Genomic DNA, 12051 nt, shown 5'->3' with positions numbered 1-12051 from the left:
GAAAGGGTTTCTTAACCAATTTAATAGGTTATTAAAGGAAATTAAACCTATGAAACTTAATGGTCAAGTGATAATCATATCAACTACATTTTATTCAAAACATTCTTGAAATCGTAATGAAGTTGCCCTCACTATATTTGACGAATACAAAACAATAATGTCATAGAAAGATTAAAAAGACTTGTGGATTATAGTATTGGGTTCAAAGGAAATATTAGGAACAATATTTTTATCATCTATAAATTTTGATAGGAACACGCTCAACACAAGGGTCATTTAGGTTCAAACTAAACTAGATGCTGAGTTGAAAATTTCCATAACCACATCAATCAAGGTAGAATTAAACCAAATCAATGCAAGTGGCATAAAAGACTAAGATAGATATATGGGAGAAATGGTGGCTAAAAGGTTACTTTAGTCCATAGTGAATGTTAAAAAATTACAAATACTTTTGAGCAATTTAAATAAAAAATTAAAACTATTAAAATTATTGGGAAGTTTGGGTCTAATAGAATTAAAGAATTAGGAAATGAAACACCCTCCTCCCACATCTACCCAAGTAACCGTCCAACTAGGATCAACATGTGACAAGAGGCTACTAGGATATGATTCATCCTCCTAGGTGACCTTAAGGAAGTGGAATCGACAGAAACACATCAATCATACCTTCCATGTGAGAAACAACACTCCCAGGAGCCATCCCAACCACTCAGGTATTATGCCTGTGGGTCTCACCAAGCTTTTAAGCTATTAAACCTCTATACGCTCCCATGCTATGGGTGTGATAGTGTCTAGAGAGATCTAGACGATCCCATAAGCCTACATGCTTGTGACCAGGTACTGTTTCTAGTAGACCTATGCTAGAGACAGTAGGATTTAAGGCACTTTCCAAGTCCAGAATTCCAACCACTGCCTAGAACTTGTTGTAACTTCTAAAATCCATTAAACACATGATGACAAGACCAATAATCCAAAAACTAACTCCGGGATTAGGCGTGACCATCCAAAACCAGGACTAACATTCTATCAAACACTTGGCATCAATGCAATCTATAGGTCTAGGATACAAGACAGGGCATGAATGACTAAAAACTATTATGAGACATGATGGGAAGGATCACCACCTTCTCCCTTGAATTTTTATGACATCAAGTAGGTCTCGCATCAATCATTTTAACAATTACAAGTAAATACATGAAATAACCAAGAGATGAACCAATCAATTAACAATGCTTATAACCAACACAAAACCATGAAAATAACAATGAGATAACAACCATTAAATCCACATATAAATAATTATAAAAGAAAGAAAACTTATATTTTATTAGACATTGGAAAATCCAATGAGGTTTGGAACCTCCACATACCACTCGACGGTAGACATGGTTGAACAAAATATTCATTCCAGCTAGTCACCCCCATGCCATATTCCAAGCATGAATGTGGTATGTCATCAAACACATCAATCAAAAACCATTTAGGGATTCCAAAGGCCATCCACCTCAACCCATCAAATAGTGATTGGACCCAACGACCGGAAATCAGAAAACCATTATCAGATGGTATCTATCCAATCCTTCTAGGGGTCTAGAGTGTTTGTTCCAACCAAGGCTCTAGGACTAGTAACTCAACCCACCAAGGGCTTTATAATGCTTTTCCGACTAAGGCTTTATGACTAGTAACTCAACTAAGGTTGTTACAGGGCTCTAGAGTGTTTGTCAAACCAAGGCTCCAGGAACTAGTAACTCAACCCAAGCTAAGGAAACATGAGAAGAAACAAAAACGCAAAGAAATGAACCCACAACACCGTGGATACCAAGTAAATGGAAAGACCAGGCAAATCCACTATCAATCTAGGCAATCCTCCATGCCAGTGACACATCATGACTAATAAATCACATGCATATGCCATGCATGCCAAAATGTGTGAGGAAGTCGTACATACAACTTGGTACTTGCAAGAAGAACCTATTATAGTTGTTGATCCCGATGTACTCTTGCAATTTCATCCTCTTCCTTTTCCTTCTTGCTCCAAAACTCTAGGTATGCCACACCCTCCAAGAGTGCTCCAAGAAAACTCCAAGTGTCCAAGAATGAGAGAGAGAAAGAATAATGAAAGAGCTTGAAAATTGAACTGGAAAAATGTTACAAACTAATCCTTAAAAGCCTTTTTATCAATTAATCTTCTATTTTCTTCATTTTCCATTATTTTCCTTCAATTTCCTCCTCACATAAAACCTATGACCTTTCACCTTACTTTTCTCCTATTTTCCTTTATTTCTATAAATAAATGTGCTAAAAATGCCTTTTTTCCTTTTAATGTTTTTTCCTTTGCCTTTACCAATTTACTTAGCTATTAATAAACCAAATGAGCACCACATTAGGATGTCTTGCCCATCATTGAGCCTGGAATAAGTGTCCCATCAACAGTGGTTATTATTTTTCCTTTATTAATTTTTATTACATGGAATTTCCACTAGGGTTGTTATACAACCCTCCCCCTTGGGGGAACACCATCCTTGGTGTTCAACAACACCTATAGCCACAAGACTATTGTAAGAAAAAAATACTATCAATGGAGCTTTATGACTTATCTCATTGCAATATTTACAATGATCAACCTCTTGAGAGGAAAACCAACATAAAAACATAACAAGTATAACAACATAATGACATGACACCCATACTGCTTATTGGAGCTTTATAGCATATCTCATGGTGATATTTACATGCATATACACATGTATATATACTAAACATCACTAAAAGATGTATCAAAACATATACCAAGACATATACCAAAACACCATACCAAAAATGCTTTGCCTCAATTGGAAAATAATGAAGGATACATAAACCACATCTGATCCACCATCTCCCATCAATCTTAATTGGGCCCAAAGTGCTTCCATTGCACCTTAACCTACTCGATTGCTTGGTTTTGAATCATGAGCACCTTTTTCTGTAATATACATTGAGGCTTCGACTAGAATTCTCCATCTGGCTCCACCTACAATACAGACCAGTCAATTACATAATCAACATTTTTAACATACTTATTAGGCAATAAAACATGGAAAACGTCATGGAATTTCACTGTCCAAGGAAATGCAAGTCGATAGGCTACTGGCCCAGTGCTCTCAATAATACTAAAGGGTCCACAAAATTGGGGTGCCCGCTTGGCAGATGATCCAATCCATAAGGAGCTCTTCATCAGTTTGATGTGCAAGTAAACCTTCTCCCCAACCTAGAACTCCTTGAACAACTTGTTTCGATCTGCATATATCTTTTGCCTATACTATCCTACTTTCAAATTCTTCTTGATTACTTTCATTTCCCATTCCATTACTACCAACATGTCTGATCCAATCAACACCTTGTTCACCGAATCGCTCCAACTGATGGGAGTATTGCAACTCCATCGATACAATGCCTCAAACAATTTCATCTTCAAACATTTCTGATACCCGTTGTTGTAAGCGAACTCTACTAGTGGAAGATACTCTTCCCACTTTCATTGTTGATGCATCACTTACATCTTTAATATGTCCTCCAATATCATGTTGACCCTCTTAGTCTGTCCATATGTATGTGGACAATAATTTGTACTAAATGCAAACTCCATGCCCAAACCTACAAACAACTCCTTCCAAAACTTGGAAGTAAACTTCACATCCACGTCTAACACAATCTTCTTTAAAGGTTCATGAAATATGACCATGTCCCTCATGAATACCTTTACTACATGACTCACTGAGAATGTAGACTTTACTGGAATGAAGTGTGCTACCTTTGTCAACCTATCAGCCACTAACATGATGGAATCATGTTGTCTCAGTATCCTCGGAAACACTTTGATAAAATCCATGGAAATTACCTCCCATTTACATTTTGGAATCACAATCAGCTATAGCATTCCACCTAGATGTTTATACTCTTCCTTCACCCTCTTATAATCAAAACACTTACCAACAAAATTTGTTGCATCCTTCTTCATATTTGGCCAACAATAAAATTTCTCCACTGCTATAAATGTCTTCTGATAGCCTTAGTGACCTGAATATGGTTTCAAATGAAACTCCCTCAATATTACCTTCTTGAGCCCACTGTTTTCTGGAACATGCATCTTGTCTCTAAATCTAACCAATATGTCTATTATGAGATGATAGTCCACATCCTATGCAGCTTCACATGTAACTGTACATGTATTACTACATGTACCTGTACCTATACTACTACTTGCACCTGTACCTATACCACCACATGTACCTATACCTATACCACTACCTATACTCTACTACAACCTGTTCATAATCTCCATATACCTAACATCTTGTTGACCTTCCCACAAGATACTATCGTGTAGGTTTGTCCCATAGTAGCTCATAGCTACTAAGTGATTTTCATGTATCCACCTACTAAGAGCATCCACCACCCTATTCTCTTTATCTTTGATATATCCGATCTCAAAATTGAACTCACTGATCGTGGCTAACCATCGAGCCTACCTTCCATTCAGATTCAGTTGGTCAAATAGATACCACAAACCATTGTGATAAGTTATTAATACAAACCTCCCTTCCAGAAGATAATACCTCCACATCCTCAATACATGTATGATCATTGCTGGCTCAATATCATGCGTTGGATAGTTCTACTCGTACTCATTCATTTTTCATGACTGGGAGCACACTACCTTTACTTCCTGCAGAAGGACTCCACCAAGTCCTCTCTTGAAAGCATTTGTATATACTACAAACTCTTTGTTTGGATCTACAATCTTTAACACAAGTGCATGTGTCAACAGTAGCTTAAGCTGCTCAAAACTATCTTCAAACTCCTCTATCCATTCAAACTTCTTACCTTTCCTCTGAAATTATGTAATATGATAAGAAATCTGCGAGAAGTTCGATGAACCCCCCATAGTAACTTGTTAATCCCATGAAGGACCTCACCTAATCCACATTTCTAGGAGCTCCCCACTTCATGATAGCTCTTATCTTCTCTAGATCCACTATTATGCCCTCCTTGGAGAAAACATATCCCAAGTAATGTACCTCAGTTTGCAAGAAACTGCACTTGCTAAGCTTAGCATGCAATTGATGCTCTCTCAACAACCTCAACACTGCTGCTCAATGCTCGACATGTTATTTTTCATTTTTTTAATATACGAATATGTCATCAATGAACACAATAATAAACTTATCGAAATACGGATGCAACACACTATTCATCAAGCACATAAACATATTTGGAGCATTATTCAAACAGAATGGCACTACAGCAAACTCATAATGCCCATATCTGGTCCAAAAATTTATCTTGTAGATGTCTGCTTCCTTAATGCATAACCTATGATATATAGATCTCAAATCAATCTTCGACAACACTCATGCTCCTTTCAACCAATCGAACAAGTCATCAATCCTGGTAACATATACTTGTTCTTTATGGCCACTTTGTTTAAATTCCTTTAGTCAATGTGTTAGGTCCCTATACTACTAGTTTAAAACCTTATTATTATTATTGTAACCCCCTTATTGTATTATTGTGTTTGTATAGTCCCCATGTTGTTATTATTGTCCCCCAAAGAAGCCCACTATTGTTATTGTTGTGCCGCTACAATATTATTGTTATGTAGGCTCTGATTGTATTGGGACCCCTTAGAATCCTATATATAGAAAGGAGGCCTTGTCATTTGTATCATTGAAGAATTGTTCATTTGTGTAGTTTAAAGGAGGTTTCCCCCTCAAAGAGGCTGATTTTGAAGTTTTTGGTCTATCTTCACTTTTATTTTGTGAGTTGGTTACATAACATTTGATATCAGGGGTTTGGATTCTAGGGTTTTGTTGCTTCAAATAGGTCATCGTGGCATTTTTTCTATAACTTTTTTTATGAAGTTTCAGAAGCAGGAATTAAAATTAATTTGAGCCAAGATCGTGATGAACCTAGGGTACAAATTTCAAATCTTCTCTCGCTATATTTTCGAAGATATGATCCAAAGAAGTTAGGGTTTTTGCAGGCTCCCAAATTATATCTCAAACAGGTGACCTGGGGAAAATCTTCATAACTTTTTCTCAGAGCATCATATTGAATTTTCATAAAAAGGTACAAAAATAAGATGGACTTTAGTTTTTTTTTATATTTTTTTCAAGTCTGAAGGTCAAAACAATGGCATGTGGAACTTCATACAAGTTCGCTCTACTGAACCAATCTATAACCAGGTCATCGTGGAAGATTTACAATAAATATTTCTTGGATAATCCAATTTTGATCAGACTTGCGAGGTTGGAAAGAGGACTCAGAAGGCTACCTAAAGATGATATTTCAGACCTTGTATATCTAAAATCATATAGATACAATAGATTCAATATCGAGCTCCTACAAAGCGAAAAAAGGTGTGTTGTCTTTTTAAAATTTTGTATAATTTTGGTTTGACAATTTAGTTTGAAGGAATCCAAAGAGCATAGTGAAGCATAATTATCATTAATTGATGTCCCAAAGAAAGAAAATGGAAACACCTAGTAAGCAACCTGAAAGCTCTAACATGACTCATGAAGTAGAGGAAGAAATGCAACGTGATATATCAAAATTACGAGACCAAGTGAAAAAAAATTCACTCTCACAAAAACTAATAGAAGCTAATGAAGGTTTAAATAAATGTGTGGAAGCTAAGATGAATGGCGTGGAAAATAATATGGATGGTTTATAAGTAAACATTGAAGATTTGAAGAAAGACATGGAAGGTTTGAAAGGAGGTTTGGCAAAGTTGCTACAAAAAATGCTTCCTAATAGCGAAAAGGTAGTAGAGGAAACTCATAATGAGAACAAAAGAAATGTTAGTCATGATTTCATAGACTCTAACGTTGGATTTAAGACCGACCATGTTCCAAAGATCAATATAAGGAATTTTGATGGCAAAGATACTGTAACATGGATACTATAGATGGAGAAATATTTTGATCTCCATAATGTGAAAAACACACAAAAGGTACACATTGCAACCTTATATTTAGACACCAATCAGTTTGTATGGTAACGATGGCTTTTCTCTCGTAAACAAATTGTCACTTGGGAAATTTTTAAGAAATAAATGATAGCACATTATGAGGATACAAAAAATTACACCTTTTTTAGCCAATTGATACATCTCAAACAAAAGGGTTCAATGGTGGAGCACATTGAGGACTTCCAAAAATTCAATATAAGGGTAAAAGATATTCCAAAGGAGCAAAGGATATAAATATTGAAGTGTTGTTTCCCCTAACCTCCCAGAACCTACAAGGCTGACACCACAACGATTGGAAGAAAAAATAGCAAAAGAGATTTTTTACAATTGTGATATAAAATACACTCAATGTCTTAAGAAAGCTGAGACGAAATTATTTTACATAGGTTGTAAAGAGGAACAAGAAAAGGAACAAGAAAAATTGAAAGAAGAGGATACACATCAGGAAAAAACCCTAGAGAAAGAACAAATGAATCCACCCATACCTTGTACTGCATTGGCTGGAGTTACCACTCAAACTATCAAGATAGAAGGACATATAAACAAGAAACATGTAACAATGTTGATTGATTTAGGCAGTACCCATAATTTTATTCATTGTAAGATAGCGAAGGAATTGAATTGTTTCTTATATCCAACACCAGAGTGTGAAGTGATGGTTGCAAATGGAGGAACCATAAATTTCTCTAGAAAGAGCCATAATAGCAAACTATGCATTGTAGAATATGTGTTGAATAGTACAATGCCTTCCCTTCCAATGGGTGGTGTTCATATTGTACTAGGAGTCCAATGGCTACAATCTTTGTGTAAGATAACTTTTAATTTTCAAGAAAATTTCATGAATTTTTTTCAAAAGGAAAGAAAGTCGAATTAAGGGGTATCGTAGGGAAACCAGGAAAGATAATCATCTCTAATGGCATTACAAAACTTCTAAATAAATAACATTGTGGCATAATTTCACAATTATGTTCACTAGAGGTTCCCACATTAAAATCATCTATTTCTCTAGATCTCCAAAAAGTATTGGAAAATCATTCCAATGTACTTGAGACTCCCAAAGGCCTCCCACCTATTCGTGATGATGATCATGCTATTCATTGGATTCTGGGAAGTGTTCCTCCACACATCAGGCCTTACAGATATCCCTATGCCCAAAAGAGTGAAATTGAACGTATGGTTGCAAAAATTCTAGAGGTTGGTATAATTCAACCTAGTCAAAGTCCTTTCTCTGCTCCAATAGTATTGGTGCACAAGAAGGATTGATCATGGCACATGTGTCTAGATTATAGGGAGCTCAACAAGATCACTATTAAAGATAAATTTCCCATTACTTCCATTGATGAATTATTGGATGAAGTGCATGGACCAATTTACTTCACCAAATCAGACCTTCATTCAAGATATCATCGAATTAGAATGGAGACTGAAGACGTTCCAAAAACAACATTTAGAACTCATCAGGGTCATTATGAATTTTTGGTCATGCCTTTTGGCCTTACCAATGCACCTTCAATATTTCAAGGTTTGATGAATTCCATTTTCAAACCCACCCTTAGCAAAAAAAAAATGTATTTTTTGATGATATACTAATCTACAACAAGTCTTGGAAGGATCATGTTCAACATGTTTATAGAGTGATCAAACTATTGGAGGAGAAACAATTATATGCAAAAACCTCCAAATGTTTATTTCGAGTATAAAAGGTGGAATATTTGGGTCATATTGTATCTCATGAAGGTGTTAAGGTAGACCCTAGAAACATTAAAGCCATTAGGGAATTGAAAATCCACACATCCATAAAGAAGATGTGAAGATTTCTCCGGTTGACAGTGTATTATTGCAAGTTTGTTAAGAATTATGGGACAATAGTAAAACCCCTAACAACATCACTAAAGAAAGATGCATTTTCTTGGACTCCAGAAGCAATGAAATCCTTTGAATATATTAAAGAGGAAATGTTTCAAGCACCATCTTAGCTACACCAAACTTCATAAAAACCTTTATTGTGGAATGTGATGCCTCAAGAAATGGAGTTGGTGTTGTTTTAATGGAAGAAGAAGGATGCATTACTTTTGAAAGTCGTCCAACCAAAGGAAATTATTTACACAAAGCTATTTATGAGAAGGAAATGTTTGCAATAATACATGCACTTAACAAATGGAGACCTTACCTAATGGGAAGACACTTCAAGGTAAAAATGGATCATGATAGTCTTAAATACATTTTAGAACAAATATTATCCTTAGAAGAGTAAACAAAATGGGTAACAAATATGTTGGGTTATGACTTTGCAATCATTTACAAAAAAGGGAAGAAAATTGTTGTTGTAGATGCACTCTCAAGAAAGGATGAGGATGTGGAAGCATTTCTTTGTTCCATTTCTATTATCCAACTAGATTAGATAAACAAAGCAAGGGAAGAATGGAAAAATGTTGGAGAAGTGTAGGAACTCATTCAAAAGTTACAGCAAGATCCTAGTACATCTGATACATTTGGCTGGAGAAATGGTTTGTTATGACACAAAGATCACATATACCTATATAAGAATTCCCAACTCAAAAAATATATTCTTCTCTAATTGCACACCTATCCCTTAGGAGGGCACTCAAGATTTTTAAAAACTTACCACAGGGTTAAGAGGAAATTTTTTGGGGATGGCCTTAAATTTGATATTCAAAAGTTTAAGGTGGAATGTTTGGTTTGCCAACAAAATAAAGTTGAGACAATTAAGACTCTAGGCCTATTACAACCTTTATCCATTCCAATTCAACATTGGGATGAGGTTTCAATCTATTTTATCATAGGTTTACTCACGTCCGAAGGAAAGAGTGTCACCATGGTGATAGTTGATAGACTTACCAAGTATGCACACTTTTGTGCATTATCTCATCCATTTAAAGCCAGTACAATTGATGTTGCATTTATGGAAACAATTCAAAAGCTACATGGAAGCCCAAAGATTATTGTAAGTGACAGAGATCCTATTTTCAATGGAAAATTTTGGACAAAATTATTTTATTGTCTCAGTACTCAATTAGATCATAGCTCATCTTATCATCCTCAATTTGATGTGAAAACTGAGATAGTGAACAAATGTTTGGAAGGATATCTTAGTTTCTTTGTATCTGATAAACACACAAAATGGGTCAAATGGTTTCCTCTGGCTGAATGGTGGTATAACAATTTCTTCCATATTGTAGCAAAAATGACCCCATTTATGGCACTTTATGGATATCATCCATCGTCCATCACATCATATTTAAGAGAAAATTATAAGGTTCAAATAGTGGAATATCACATCGAGCATCAACAAAAAGTTCTCCAACTCTTAAAGGATAACCTGACTTTGGCACAAAATAGAATGAAAGAACCGGCAGATCAACATCACATCGAAAGAAGTTTTGATGTAGGTGATTGGGTATTTATGCGACTACAACCAAACAAACAAATGTCCCTAAAGCAAGCTAAGAAGGATAATAGATTATCACCAAAGAATTATGGTCCATACAAGATGTTGCAAAATATTGGTACTATGGCATACAAATTGGAACTTCCTGCATCTTCTCGAGTGCACCAAATTTACCATGTTTCATGCTTAGATAAGGCTATAGGTGACAAGCTCCCAGTTCAAACAATATTGCCAAACCTTGACGAGGAAGGAAAAATCATATTGGAACCTGAAGAATTCACTGAAACAAGAAATTGACAGCTACGAAATGATCAATTTCAGAGTATCTCATTAAGTGGAAGAACTTACCTGCTGAAAATTCCACATGGGAGGATGAGAATTTTATAGAGAAGCATCTAGAACTACTCAAGCATTTAGGAAAACATGTTTTTCAAGCATAAGTGCATGTTAGGTCCCTATACTACTAGTGCAACCCCCTTATTGTATTATTGTGCCCATATAGTCCCCATGTTGTTATTATTGTGCCCCATAGAAGCCCACTATTTTTATTGTTGTGCCCAAACAATATTATTTTTATGTAGGCTTTGATTGTATTGGGACCCCTTAGACTCCTATATATAGAAAGGAGGTCTTGTCATTTGTAACATTGAAGAATTGTTCATTTGTGTAATTTAAAGGAGGTTCCCCCCTCTAAGAGGCTAATTTTGAAGTTGTTGATCTATCTTCTCTTCTATTTGATGAGTTAGTTTCATAACACAATGCACAACATGATATTACCATATTTATTATTTACAAACAATACCAGTGTGCCCCAAGGTGATACATTTGACCTAATGTATCCCTTATCCAACATTTTCTTCAAATGCAACGTCAACTCTACCAACTCAGGTGTACTCATTCTTTAAGGTGCCTTTGATGCTAGAGTTGCCCCTGGCACCAACTCAATTTAAAATTCTACCTCCTTGTGAGGTGGAAAATTTGAAATATCCTTAGGAAACACATCTTGGAATTGTTGTAGAACTGGGTCCCTTCCCCAAACATCCACATCCTCAACTAGAATTGTGCACTCCAAATAACACACACCCTTTCGAGTGACTACACTTAGCCTGCATAGCTATCACCATTCTGACAGATGCTGCTTTCTTCTTACCTCACACAACTCTTAGCTCTCCCTTGCCATCCAAGCACCCAATAACTTTGTGATAACAATCCACCTTGGTTCTATGAAGGTACAACCAATCCATTCCAAACAAGATATTGTATGATCCCAATGGTAATACATTCAAATGTGTTGAGGTAGGCATACCATTCAAATCAAATGCACAAGCTCTTACGTAATGGTGAACTCCTTTCTTTGTTCCTATAGCCAGCTACATTAAGCAAGACTTTGTATGCACTTCCTTATTCAAACCACACTTATCCACCAAGTGAGGACTAACATAGATATAATTAGATCGAAGGTAAATTAGAATAGAAACAAATTCATCACAAGGCTTACCTTCCACCTCAATGATATATGCTTAATGGTCTTCCTATATGTTATCCAAAGCTGCCTAGATATGTGAAACACTTTGACCAACATCCCCAACAGTTTGTGCCTCATGTGAACTATATATCCTAGGCCTACCAC

The sequence above is a fragment of the Pinus tabuliformis genome, chromosome 2_2, assembly GCF_031772625.1.
Source record: "Pinus tabuliformis cultivar Carrire ecotype Pingquan chromosome 2_2, CPIR1, whole genome shotgun sequence".
NCBI lineage: Eukaryota > Viridiplantae > Streptophyta > Pinopsida > Pinales > Pinaceae > Pinus > Pinus tabuliformis.
Note: the sequence above shows the minus strand (reverse complement) of the source record.